Source organism: Dasypus novemcinctus, chromosome 8 (assembly GCF_030445035.2).
Source record: "Dasypus novemcinctus isolate mDasNov1 chromosome 8, mDasNov1.1.hap2, whole genome shotgun sequence".
NCBI lineage: Eukaryota > Metazoa > Chordata > Mammalia > Cingulata > Dasypodidae > Dasypus > Dasypus novemcinctus.
The window spans coordinates 7,319,315-7,334,867 of NC_080680.1; positions in this window are offsets into that span (position 1 = coordinate 7,319,315).

Genomic DNA, 15,553 nt, shown 5'->3' on the forward strand with positions numbered 1-15,553 from the left:
GATAGGAGAGAAAGACCTGGAAGGAAGTCTAGAAATGAAGGTTATATCAATAAAAGTAACCAAAAGTGTCAAAAGAGTGAGGAAAATAAAATGTGATAGATAAAACTCAAATAGGAATAAGCTTAACCAATGATATAAAGCACTTATATTCAGAAAACTGCAACTCAGTGTTAAAAGAAACCAAAAAAAGACCTAAGTAACTGGAAGAACATTCCATGCTTATAAATTGGAAGACTAAATATCATTAAGATGTCAATCCTACTCAAATTGATATACAGATTCATTGCAATCCCATTAAAAATTCCACCAGCCTTTTTTTTTTAATTGAAAACATGATTATACAATTTATATGAAAGTGTAAGGGGTCCTGAATAGTCAGAAACATCTTAAAAAGGAAAGGAGAACTCTCATCCCCCGACTTTAAATTATATTACCTAGCTATAGTGGTTAAAAACAGCATGGTACTTGCAAAAAGGCAGACACATACACCAATGGAACCAAGTTTATGGTTCAGAAACAGATCCTCACCTGTATAGTCAAGTGATTTTTTAATAACCTGTCAAACCCACACAGCTCAGGCAGAACAGCCCATCAACAAATGGTACTGAAAGAACTGGATATGGATAAGGTGTCTGCCTACCACATGGGAGCCCCAGCTCTTTGGCCCATGCGCAGTGCTGACATGTGCAAAGAGTGCCGTGCCATGCAGGGGTGTCCCCTGTGTAGGGGAGCCCCATGCACAAGGAGTGCACCCTGTAAGGAGAGTCACCCAGTGCATAAGAAAGTGCAGCCTGCCCAAGAATGGTGCCACACACAGAGAGCTGACACAACATAAAGAAACACAGATTCCCAGTGCCACTGACAACTGGGGGGGGGCACAGGGGAGGAGGAAGGGGATAGAAATAAATTAAAAATAAATAAATAAATCTTAAAAAAAAAAGAACTGGATATCCATAGCCAAAAGAAGGAAAGAGGACCCCCTATCTCACACCATATCCAAAAATTAAGTCAAAATGATTCAAAACCTAAATATAAAAGCAAAAATCATAAAGCTTCCAGAAGAAATTGTAGGAAAATATCTCCAAGCTCTGGTGGAAAGTGATGGATTCTTAAAGGAGATAAGAAGAAGACTGAGATGGACTACTGATGTTTAATTAGATATAATGTAAAAGTGTGGAAATGTATAGAATGGATAGTAACAAACAGTGATTTACAGCTTTTTCATAAAAGGGGATGTGGCCAAAAATGGTAGTCTAGGGGTGGAAATGCCAATTGACAGAATGCTAGAGAATAATCTAGGAACCAAATAGCACAGTAAACCAAGACGTGGATGGGAATTATGGTTGATGGTAAAGATGCAAGAGTGTCCTTTGTGAGCTAGAGCAAATGTACATCACTACTGCAGGATTGGGGGAATGTGGAGAAGCATGGTAAAAATACAACTGGAGTGACCTATGGACTGTGGTTAGCAGTAATAATATAATATTCTTGCATCAATGTCAAAGATGGACTCTGTTGATTATAGGGTAGTATGGAAAATGTGAGCCAAATGTCCACTATGGACATGGTAACAATCAGAGGATATTATCTTATCTGTAACAAATGTTCCACCATGGTGTGATGTGTCAATAAAGGGGTGTTGTTTGGAATTCTGCACATGTGCATGATCATTTTATAAGTTTATAACTTCTGTCATAAAAAATATGTTTAAAAAATAATAATAGGGTAGGTTCTGGGAAAAATACACCAAATATAATATAAGGACTATAATTAGTAGTAAGGTTTTCACAATATTCTTTCATAATCTGTAACAAATGTCTCAGGACAATGCAAGGTGTTGGTGGAGGGTTGATGTATGGGGCCCCTGGTATAATGTTATGTATGTTTGTTTTGTAAGTCCACAACTTTTACTATATACTTATTGTTTATGTATGTTCATATATAAATGATATAAAGATAATAAAACTAATAGGGTGGGTTGGGGCAAAATACTTTGGTTAGTTGTAGTATTTTGACAATGTTCTTTAATCATTAGTTTAAAATATTTAACAATAATGCAATGTATTTTCGGTAGGGTGAGTTATGAGAGTCCAGGATGATGTGCTATTTATGTTTGTTTTGTAAGTTCACAACTATTACTATACACTTATTGTTTATGTAGGTTTATGTGTGAGGGATATACTTAAATAAATTTTTTTAAAAATGAAAAAAAATTGATTTTTCAAATCCATCAACATAGGATGTCCAGCTATTAATTTAGGTCTCACTTAAAATTTTTAAGAAATATTTTTAGTTTTCAGTGTACAAGTCGTTTTACCTCGATGACCTAATTTATTCCTAGATATTTTATACTTTTAGATGCTATTGTGAATGAAATGATTTGACTAATTTTATTTCTAGGTTTTTTATTGCTGCTGTATAAAAACTCAGCTGATCTTTTTTGTTTTGATCTTATATCCTTTCACTTTACCGATTTCATTTATTAGCACTCTAGCTCTTGGTGGATTCCGTGGGATTTCTGTAAAGAAGACCACATCATCTGCAGTTAAACATAGACCCCTCTTACTGTGCTGGACTTACCACTCCCTTTCCTCCTCCAGGTGCCAGCCACCCCTCTGCATCTTGCTGTGGGTTCACAGGAGGCTGGCCTCCACTGGCTCCTTCATTCAGGTTCAGCTTGGGGTGTAGTTTGTTTAAACCAGTGGAGCCTCAGAAACGTGATGAGAGAGTGAGAAAGACAAAGTGTTCAGGGACATTTGGGCCACTCCTCAAGGAAGGATTGACTGGGGCTGTTTCTCTACCTACAGTCATAATTCTTACTGGACATCTTTCTCATATACGTACAAATATTTCCATCTTTGTTAGCTTCTTTGGAACATTTGTCGTATAAGTGATAACATCTTTCCTTTAACTCTATCATTATCTTTTAAATAGTGTCTTATAAATAGAATCTTTATTAAATCATCCTAATCATCCGTATTTATTATACCAGGTATTTCTGGTGGGGTCACTAACACACGCAGAATTTAGCTAAGGCATTAGCACTTGGAAGTACATACTTAACGTGGGATTCTAATATTAATTTGTTCACATATTGAACTCATTCATTATTTCCTTCCTGGGGACATTGGGTATTGTCCATCCCAAAAATACAGTAACACCACAAATACCCAAGTACCACTGCTGGTGACAAGACATGGAGTTAATGCAAAAGGTTTTGTAAATTAAGATCTACAGCCACAATCTGCTTCCTCTTTCTGTAAATAAATGTTATTGGAACTAAACCATATCCACTTGCTTACATGTTATCTATGGCTCTTTCTATGCCTCAAATGTAGAGGTTAGTAGCAGGGACACTTATCTAGAGGTTTGACAAGATTTTTACAAAATATTCAGTATACTTATACATTAAAAACCAAACATACAAAGATTCATGACAAATACAGAAAAAGCTCCTGGCAATAAAAACCCTACCAAATTATCCAGATGCTGCATTTATCAAATAGATGCCTTAAAGGAATTGTTATAAATATACTAAAAAATGGGAAATTTATGAGCTGGTGGAAATGTGTATCTTGATTGAGGTGGTGGTTATATCTATAATATTTAGTAACAGTCAAATAAAATTATATAAATACAATGAATTTATTCAAATACATTAAAAGTTATATGAATTATGTTCAGTTTTTAAAGCATTATATTTTTTTTATTGTACTTTCTTTGAATCTCTTCATAGATCATCTAAATAGCAAAATGAGAAGAGTTGTTCTAAGTATTCTACTTTCCTCTCTTTCCTCTGATCCTGAGAAGGGTTACTGGGATGAAACATAGAGAAACAGGGAGCAGGCTGTATCTGAGTCCCCAGGAATTGCTCCCAGTCTCAAGGAGCGTGACCGTCTGGGCCTCTGAAGTGGACACGCCTTCCTTCCCTGTCCCAGCCTGCCCTCAATGCTCTGTGAAAAGAAAAAAAACTAAATAGAGTTACTAAGAACAAGAGACTCAAAATAGAGTCAGAAGTCAATTTGGAGGTTATTCTTGAGCAAATATCAACCAAATATCACAACCTGCCAAAATATATGAAACCTCAAGTAACAATGTTCCTCAACATTCAAATATCTGGACAACATTAACACACCCACATGATAATGAACTCAGTAGCTAATACCTAAATGGAAGACAGTTTGGAGCATCCTGAGTATCCTCTAATCACAAACAGCTCTTGTGATCTATTTTTGTGTAAAAGCTTGTCCCTGGAAGATCCAGACAGGGCACAGATTGCTACCTGAAAATGTGCTTCCCAAATTGCAGTTCTAAGACCTCCCAAAAACTCCTTTGTTGCCTTGCATCTTGTTATTTCTCAGCTGACTCCATTCTGCTGTGCAGTTAATTCCACCAGAAAGGATAATGGCTCTAAGAGTACCCAAACTCTTTTCTTCAAAAATTTAGAAACTTTTCATTTTTCTCTTAATTCTTTAGCATTCCTGAACCCATGCCATCCCTGAGAGGTGTATGAGAAATGGCGTTTCAATTTGTAGTTCACACATTGCAAAATTTTGTACTCATAATTTGTATCCTCATTCTAAAAGAGGAGCTCAAGTATGCATAAGCTCCAGGTCCTATAAAACCTAACACAGCACAGAGTATGTGCTTACTCAATGGTGATTGAATGGCCTATTTGTGAAAATCATCAAGGGGATAAAGTTTTGCTTTCCACACTGTACCCACATCTGATCTGTCAGTACACGTGGTCTCCAGATTTTCTGTACCTTCTCTCTCCTTCTCTGTTCACTATCTTCAAATACATTCTGCATCCAAAATGACAACAAATGATTGATGAATAAAAGCATATGTTTCGTGAACATCTGTTATTGCTCATCCGTGTTGTGTCCCAGGCCTTCTAAGCACTTGGCCTCTGCGATTTCCCTGCAGGTGAGTAATGAAGAAAGGACTGAGGTGCTTATTAGGATGTAATATTATGAGCCACTAGGTGCCTAGAATTTTGCAATGTATTTTACAGGAATTGCCCAGTTTAGGACACACAACTAAATGAGCCTCCTTTTTTCTCTCTTTGGCAGGTGGATTTTACAGAAAAGCACTAGACAGGAAAATAACTTAACCAAAGTTACAAGACTGGGTGGCACAGCCAAGTCTCTAATCAGTATATCGTGGCTCCTATGCCCCTCCCAGAGACTGTCTTCTGCCTTCAGATTCACTCAGCATGAAGACTTCAGAGAGGAGGCAGAGGAAGGCTTGTAGAAAGGGGATCAAAGCATCCCCTGGCTTATCCCATGGCCTCTCATCTCCACGGCACACTCCCTTAGTGGGAGTAGCTGCTCAAGGAAGTGATAATGACACAGATCCCCTCCAGCCCATAGGCCATGTCCAACACACGTCCTGGAGCTACATACACAATATAATGGTTGCGGGGTTCCCAGTGCCATTGTGAGTCATCACCAGTGTACCCAAGACCCTCTTCTATTAGTTTCCACTCTTCCACTCTGAATAGAAAATATTCACACACATCCAAAAATCCTTCCACAGCCTCTTCTAGATTTTTTCAAGCACTTGCCCTAGCTTACCCTAGCTATTTCCAAAACACAGCCTAAAATTTAGGTTTAAATCATTTGTAGACATTAAGGCAGTGATTAATTGGCAGAAAGAAAATCCTGGTGACACTGGGCCACTCTTTCATCCAGCGCTGCTCTGAGGTGGGGCAGCATAAACAGCTCTACCATTCTTCAGCCCATAATTCTGTTGATTACTGTTCTCCCCTAGGACTGAAGCTCCTCCCCCAGTGAAGTCTCAATCAGTGTTTTCTCCCCCATTCAAACCTGACAGCCTCTGCTGTGCTGTTAAAGGAAAACGGCCACACTTATTTTCCAGAATTACTTCAGAAAAGGCATGAATGCCTCTAATTTCGGGCTAGATAGTTTCCAGAGTATTAATGGTAAGACATATTTTGCCCCTTCAGATTACCACCGTGAAGAAGAAAGAGGGATTCTTTACAAAGATTCAATATACAGGTGTCCAAATAGTCTCCATTATCTTAGAGGCCACTTTCCTCTGACGGGACAATCTCTTCCATTTGGAAGGTTGAGACCAATCCCGGCTGTCCTTTACTTTTTCCTTTCAGCTCCAATCTCCAGGTTAGAATTATTTCCAGAAGGGCCATAACCAAAAGAATGAAGAGGTGTGACTTAAAGTGCTAGCATATGGAGAGAATTGCATATGGTTTGATGGAGAGATGTTTTATCCTTTCCTGAGTACCAGCTCAGGATGACTGTAGCATGCTCACAGATGGGGTTGGTAATTTAGAAGTAGAATCATATACATGTGTTCTAACTTTTGTCCCTCCAGCCTTCATCCATGGATTATTGAAAAGGAAACATTACTAAGGTTCATCTCCACCAATCTATTTTATATGGATATTTCGTTGGACAGGAGATCAGAATTCATAAACAATAAACTGGAAATTCTGCCCGCATGGATCCAAAAATTCGCTGGTGGAGATCAAGCAGAAAATTGCATTGTAGTATAAGGAGGTCCTTGGCATTAGTAAATGTTAAAAATTAGGCAGAACCAATCAGCAGGACTTGTAATTGAGGCTTAGAGGTTGTTGAGGAAGTATTTTGATGCTGTTCTTTGGTCTATACTTGCATGCCTCTTTTGAGACACCATTTTCTCTCTACATGACAAATCCAATAGCCTCCTACCTTGTCTTACTGCTCCCAATCTGACCTTCTTGAAATCCATCACTCTATTACTGGAAGGACATTTAAATACTTAAGAACTAGCTTCTGCCTTCTTCAGATAATGCAGACAGCTGAAAGTGCCATTACTCCCACTTTAAAAAGAGGAAAAATCTATAAAATTTCCACATTTTTTGAGTTCCGTAAGGAACTGAGATCACATTGCGCCAAAGGGGCATGAAATCCAAAGGAAACTAGATTTTATAAGTGGTATAGGGAGTGAGCACTGACCTGTGGCATAGCATAGGAGGAAAATGAGGAATCCCAAAAGTGGGTGTGAAGTCAAGTAAACATTTTAATAATATGACAAAGGAAAATTTAGAACACCTGGGAACTGCAGATACAAGCTAAATTCATTTCTACATTGCAGGCTTTTCTCCATGGTTGTGGCAGTTTGATATTATTTGTGATTGCCAAAAAGAGATGTTGATGATGTTTGTAAATTGGTCAGATTCTCTGGGCATGATACCCCTATGATTGTATTAAAATCAGAGTTTAAATTTTTACTTTATTAAATCAAGATTAGGGCTTCGATTTGACCACATCGTTAGGGCATGCAGGATTGAGTCCCTGCTGCCTTGGTGGGCTGTATAAATGGACGCTCAGTCAATAACATGGAAGTGCATACAAAGCAAAGATACACAGAGGAAGAGAGACAGCTCCATAGACACGGAGGAGAGAACTTGATACCGGAGCCCCAGAGAGATGAGACATTAGCCTGATAGTTTACAACTGACCTTGTGAAGAGAATACAGCTATTAATAAGCCCAGAAAGAAACGACTCCCAGGAAGAAAGAAGAGCCCTCCAGCCTGCAGCTGAGATCAGAAGGAGCTGAGCCCAGGAAGCCTTAAGAGGAGGAGGAAGCCTGAACAATCACAGACAAGGCCACCCTCTTCAACACGTGCAACAGACTTTGGGTGAGGAAATGCTTTTTATGGTACCTTGAGTTGGACTCTTTAGGGCCTTGTGACTGTAAGCTTCTACCCCAATACATACCCTTTATAAAAGCCAACAAATTTCTGGTACTCTGCATCAGCACCCCTTTGGCTAACTAATACAATGGTCTCCCACTAGTCTTCCATGAAAAAGATTTGGAGCAGGGCATGAGACAAGAGGAAGCATCCCTAGTAAAAGTTAATAGCTCAAAAGAAAAAAGGCTTAAGGCTCTAGGGAAAGAGCAACAGACACTGTCATCTGCAGTGCAGAGGTAAATTTAAGCTGTGGTAGGGGAAGACAATACAAATAGGATCTCTACCCTTAAGGATAGAAAATAAAATGTTCCAGTTCCAAGCCATTGGAAGACTTCTGCTGGGAGAGGCAAGATGACTGAAAGATCCCCATGCCAAGATCAATGGACAAGCGAGGCTGGACCCCCTATCCTCCTCCACCAGTCTAGCTAGCGGAGAGTAATAAGCAACAGGGGTCTACAAGTGAAGGAGAAACACAATTGTGAAAACAGAACTCTGAGGTACAGAAACACAGGAAAAGTCTGAACCTTCCAAACTCAACACCATACAAGTACTTTACACAAGGCAAAAAGATAATGCTCAAGGAATTTGAAGCAGATGATCTCCTGAAGGTAAACAAAACAATAATAGAGCACAAATATCAGTAGTTTTATATAATGTCCTGTACAAATGGCCTAGTAAAATATTACATATGCAAATCATCCATTAACCTTTATCTCTACTGCTCAATAAAATGGTGACAGGTATTCAATCAAAGAAAAATAACCACACAAACAAACAAAACAAAATAGAATTTCAAACTAAGGAAAATAAAATAGCAAACTGTAAAAAGACATAATAATCAGCAGAACCAGATTCAAAGAAAAACACATTTTAGAACTATCAAAAAGGGATTTAAAAGAAGTATGATTAATATATTAAAATCATTATTGGAAAAGATGGAAATATGTATGAGCAAATGAGAAATCTCAGCAGAGTGAAAGATACTTCAGGAAAGTGTCAAATTTATGTGAAACGTAAAATATCTGGTAAAAAGACGAATAATGCCTGCAGTGAGTTCATCAGTAATTTGGCAACATCAAGGAAAGAATCATGGGACTTGAACAAAGGTCAATAAATATTATGTATACTAAAATACGGATTGTGTTTAATAGTATAAATATAAAAATGTTCTTCTCTTGTAAAACATTAAGAATATCATGAAACTTGGGAAAATTACAAGGAATGTAAATCATGGATGATAGTTAACAGTAATAGTGTAATATTTTTGCAGGAATGGCAACAAGATGTTATAACAATTTTAAAGGACAAAATAGAGGAGTGTAAGATGGTTTGGGATTTTTCCTCTTTGAGTTATGAAAAGGTGGTAAAATTGATCGAGGTGACACCACACAATACTTTGATTAAAATGAGAGCCACTGAGTGTATATTTTTTGAATGGGCTATACAAAGCTTGGGACTGAATAACACAGGTTATCCAGTGGTAGAAGATGGACTGTAGTTAACAATAAATATGAGAATGTTCTGTCATGAACACTAATAATATATAATAATACAGAGTGTTATTAATAACAACTGGGTAGGTTGAAGGAAAATCCACCAAATGTTAGATATTGGCTATTGTTAGTTGTCCATATAATTTGATGATGCTCTTTCATGGTTTGTAACAAATGTTTCACAACAATGCAAATTGGTAGTGGGGTGAAAAAAATGACTAAAAAAAGCATTAACAAAACATTCAAGACTTGTGGGATAATTTTATATCATCTAATATATGTATAATTGGTATTCAAGAAGGAAATAAAGAGGGAACAGAATAGGAAAAATACTTGCACAGAAAATGATTTCGGCTTTTTCAAAAAGATTGAAAAACATCAGCCTACAGATCTACATATAACAAACTTAGAGGTTTAAACACAACACTCAGTTGCTGTTTCACAGTTCTGTAGATCACAATTGCAAGCATCTCTTAGCTGGGTTTTCTGCTTGGGTCTCACAAACTGAAAAATTATTCAGGTGTCAGCTAGTCCTGCAATCTGATCTAAGGTCTGAGAATACCTCCAAGCTCGTTTTAGCTTTTGAAGAATTCTTTTGTTGTGACTGTGGTACTGAGACCTCTGTTTTCTTGCTGGCTGCTAGTTGGGAATGTCTCTTAGGTAGCCATGTGGTCCTCACACAACACTGAAGCTTCCTTTTACAAAGCAGCAGGGAAACATATTTTAGGGGCTTGATGATTAGATTAACCCACCTGCAATGATCTATCTTTTGATTAAATCAATTCTACTGATTTGGACCTCAATTATATTTGAAAAGTTCTTTTGTGTGTTGATTAAAATTTAACATGGGAAGAATATGCCATCATATTCACAGGCTCTGTCTGAACTAAAGAAGAAGACATTGATAATTCAGGATACATATCAGGAAATTTCCTTCACCAATTAGAGACATCTGATACAGTTGAAAGCCTTAAGTGGAGAAGTGATGCTTTCAACAGTCAGAAGAGAGAATTTCCATCTCTATATCTGCCCACCAGCTTCTCCTGGAGGATTCATCAAAAACCATCATTGGAATTCCCAGAGTGCAGCCTGCTCTAGGAATGTGGACATGTGCATCCCCACAGCTGTGTGAAACAATTTTAAACAATCTCATACTATTTTCAGATATCACCTGTCAGTTCTGTTTCCCTAGAGAACTTTGACTACTACAGCTTGATACTCGGCATGGTTCTTGAGAAACAGAAGTTTAAACATGGAATTTCTGAGTTGGTTTGGGGTTTTTACAATTGGTTCTCTACTCTGACTAGACGCAAAGGCTCCTATTACTCTATTTCCAACAACGAATATGCCCATGTGCTCTGCTAAATAAAATATTTTGCTAATGCTTTGATATATAAGTATATATGTATATAGATTGATGTGATGACTTAATTCAAGCAAGAAATCAATACACAAGCATATTTATTTTATTAAACTTGTATTAAAACTTGGAAGAATATAAAATAAGCAAAGAATTGTCTACAAACAGGGGTCCAACTGCTGCAACATAATCCTTTATGATATACATACATACCGATATTGGCTCACCAAATGGGGGAGACACCAACTTACCCAGCCCATGTTTTGCCAGAGTCCTGATTAGATGCAATATATATATATATATGTATACACACACAAATTTATACATGTATATGTATATCTGGTTTAATAAGTGTATCCTGACAACTAGAGTGAGAAATAAGAATAATGTAACCACTCAAAAGATTAAATCAATTTTGAAGTCATAAAATGACAGAAAAATAGAACAGTCTTACATGCCAACTCAACAGCATCTAGCTTACTCTTGGGAAGCCCAGGATCAGCAGCTGATACAAGAGTCTTGATTGAAAACAACACCTGTATGGACCACCCTCTCCTATGGTGGGACTTCAACTGGCCTGACCAGGGACTGATCTTTTTAATGATTATGAAATCAGTCAACTCGAAACTATAGATGACAACTTGTGAGTACTGCATCAGTTCCTGAGGAAGTGGCCAGCCATCTTAGAGAGGAACACAGAATTCCCCAGAATGCCTCCTATCAGTTCTTAGTTGATACAAAATATCCCCTAAAATGCCCACTGTTCTAGTTCTCATCATTCATCCTGAAATATGAAAAGGGCTGACCAGTAAGGCTTTGGTTTGTTGATTAACAAAGTTTCCTGTATGATGTTTCACTTTTAGGTCTGAACAATACTCACTATTTTCCCAATCCACCGTGCCTGATTCATGGAGTGAGTTTGTAATAGAGAAATGCAAAACATCACCATTGTATATGGCTACTCACATACTTATAGAGACAAGGTTCTGGGTGAGAGTGTTTTTGACACCTGAACAGAATTTTGCCAAGTTAAAAGGTATAATAATATTGGCTGACTGTTCATAAATACACTGGATAGAGTTAATAAAGAAAGGGATGAGCTGATGGCTTCAAATTTGCAACTTAGTGCTGCATGAAGGATCAAAGTCTCTGTGTGTCTTTAAAGAAAATCTTGTTTCCTTTAGCCCCAGCCTCGAGATCTTTGAAAACCAGATGCAGAGTCTCATTGTGTGAATATCATATTTACAACAGAAACTAAAATCTCATCTTTTAGGAATCAGCTGTTAAAGTGAGGGCATTGATTTGAAAGAAATGATATCCTGAAATTGGAATGGGGACAGAAGAGTTGATACCGATGTCAGTGGGGTGATTGATCCTGACTCTCCAGGGGAAGTATGACTGTAACTACACAAGGAGGTCAAGAAGAGTTTGCTTGGAATACAGGAGATTCGCTAGGGTGTCTCTTACTCCTACCATGCCCTGTGACAAAAGTCAATGCAAAAGTGCAACAACCCAATCGAGGAAGGACTACCAGGGGTCCAGAAACATCAGGAATGCAGGTGTGGTTCACCCCACCAGGCAAAGAACCACAGCCAGCTCCTGAGGGGGACTCAGCCCCCTGCACCAGAGAAGCTCCTGGGGCCCTGCCTGCTCAGCCTGGGAGTCCCACTCAGGAGCTTCCAGGAACTCCCACCACTGCCTGTCAGCACAAGCCCCCTTCTGTCCCCTTCCCTGCAGGTCTATTCTCAAAGCACTGCATAAACTGGAAGGTTCCAGGTGCTCTTCCAGTGTGGCTGCAGAAGGCAGAAAGGAGGCAAGGAGGCTGTGCCTCCATATGCACACAGGGAGCCCAAAAGACCCTTCCCAGAGTGCTGCCCAGCCAGCACTGGGCGGAACTTCATTTCACATAAAACCCCACCTGTGTCCTGACGAGACTTTATGGCATTTTGGTTTTTTTAGACAATGGGAAGCTCTTGTCCATAACCTTCTCACCTGTCCACATTCACTCAGAGCTCTCAGGTACTACGATTCAACCTTTAAATTTAACGTTAAATGCATTGCATGGGCCTTCATCACATTCCAGCTGGAAAAAATTAGCTCCTAAAGAACATTAGAGATAATTTAAAAATTTGAATATAGAATGTGAATTAGAAATATTTACGAATATTAAAATTGTTCTTGTTGAATGTGAAAACCATGTTGAAGTACAAAGGAATGTATGATTTTTTACAAAGTCTATGAATACTGGAATGTTGAGGAATGACAATATACATTTATAAATTGATTATAATTTTTGAATTAAAATCACAAAATATGGCAAAAAATAAAATGAGGAAATGGATTCATTTTTTGCTTTATTCTAAATTTCTTCATAGAAAATTAGTAGACGGAAGAATAGGAAAGAAAAAGAAATGGATTCTCCACCATATCCTTATAATAAAGAGGAACAACAGTTTACCAAAGAAAGGAAAAAAAGGGAAAAAGATAAGCATGCAAGCTTTTAGAAAAAAACAATAATATATTAACAAATATGTAATACAAAGTAAGAAAATGATGATGTAGATCATGCATCTTCCAGATATGACACAGCTTAAAATATAGAAAACTGATGTCACTGAAGAAAACTTGGTAAAATTAATGTTTGCTTGACAAAAAAGATTAAAAATTTCTTGCCAAATTTCAGTCTATTACTTCAAAACATAACTATATTAGTTTTATTTCTTTTAAACATTGCAAATCTTGTTTGATTACCAGAAATAAAGCAATTCCAAATTTCAAAAAGATTATGATGATGATTAGAAATGTGTTGGAAAAAAACAGAACTAAATAATTTGTTCCTTGTGCAATAAACATACACATGCAGGGTCAGGATCTTGGGAACCTTGTAGAAGAAAGGAATGGCTCAGGTCTGCTGCGCTACACTAGGGAAGAATGTATCACTGAATACCTGCACTTAGAAGTGGGTGTGAGGCATCTGGAATAAAATTACGGCTCTATCCATAGCTCAGATATTATATAGCGGTAACTTCCACGGGTATGTTTACCAAGATATGAACAGTTCAGAGAAAGTGTCTGAGTTTGTCGAGAAAACTTGAATTTTATAAATATAAATAAGAAAACACCAACAGCTCCTTTCCCAGAATACACAGCTCCCCCACTCCTCTGAAACCCTGACCCATTTCCTCAACAGTGGCAAGACCCACCTTCCCCTTGATACTTTTTGCCATATGGAAGTGTTAAGTTTTTCATAGCCAGTTTTACCACTCTTTCACTTTTTGGAATTTGGGATTTTGCAATTTTTGAAATGCTTTTCCAACTCTTTTTTTTTCCCAACCAATTCATGTTTTTGTGTTCAAATCTTGAATAACTTTAATTTATTTTGTAATAGAAAATGAAATGGACAGTTTCCCCCAAATTAATTATGATCCAGGGTGTGGCATACTTTATTTAATAATCCACCATTTACTTATTAGTTTGAAAATCTACTTGCCTTATATTTTAAGACTCTGTACTCAGATCTATTGATCTATTCATATACTCTATGTTCTCTTTCCTTGATCTGTTTCTTGCTGCAATGTATGTCAACAACACTATTCAACTATTTTCACTTTATTATTTCTTTCACTACTAAATACTGTTAATCCCCTCTAGTGACTCTAAGTTTTCAGGTTTTCCCTTACTACTCTTACCTGCTATTTCACAGATAAACTTTAGCATGAACATTTAGGGTTCAACCTCTAAAACAATTATCTTGATATTCAGATTAACATCATATTATATTTATGAGTAAATTTCTTTTAAAAAATATTTTCACATTTGTAAAATAATGACATAATCCCATTGAAGAAAAATACAATACAATACTTCCCATGATATATTCTCCTTCTTTAAACCCCTAATACAGGTTACTAGTTTTCTTTAGAGATGCACACCTAGGTAAACATTTCTAATTGCATTTATAATTAAGGTACTATGGCTACCAAGTTTTCCTTTCTCTCAGGATGCCTGACCTTGTAAGCCATCCATCAGGTTGTAAAGAATCTGTATTAGTTTCCTAAATGCTAACATGAACACCTTACAATGGGTGGGCTTTAGAGTAGGAATTTTTTCAGAGGCTAGAAGGCTTGCCTCCTCCAGGGATAGGTACCTCTTGACTGCTGGGAAGTTGGGGCTCCCTGGTTTTTCTGTCAAATGGCGATGTAAATAGTGATGACTTCTCTTTTCTCCTCAGGGCTTTACTGACTTGCAGCCCTCCCCTACTCACCCCTCCATAGCTTCTCTTCTGTGTCCAATTCCTTTGCTTAAAAGAACTTCAGCCACGTCAGAATAATGTCCACCCTAATTCACTCGATCTGGGCACACACTGTCTAGTAACACCTGCAAAGGGCCTATGTACAGTGGATTCACGCCCACAGGACTGGGGCTTGGACCTGAGCGTCCCCTTTGTGGGGGCATGATTCAAGCCCCAACACAAGTCGCGGCTGCCTGGACAATCATGTCTGAGTTCTGACAGCTCCAGCTATGCCCCGTCTACAGCCAGTATCACCACCAGACCTGGGACTGAACAAGCCTTAGAACGATCTGGCCGCCACCTTTGGAGCTTCCCAGCGAGACTTTAGATATTGTGGATCAGAGAAAAGCCATCCCCCTCCGCCCCATCTGAATTCCCACTACAAAGAAAACCTTGAAAATGATGAATGACTCTGAGGCTTTGAAGCCACTAATTTGAAAGTAATTTGTATTGTAGGAATTGATGACTGTTGTATATTAATTTGTTCTAATTTATCAAATTTTATTCTTTATTGTAATTGAATAAAATCCATTTACTGAAGTTTCATCCTTCTTATAGTAAGAGTAACAAGGAAGAACATGGAATTTCTTAGGTGTCAAATCATCAAGAAGACACCAGACCTGGAGAAGACCTAGGGTTGGTGCGTGATACTCAGGAGCCACGGGGGCCTTCAGAGAACCCCCATCCA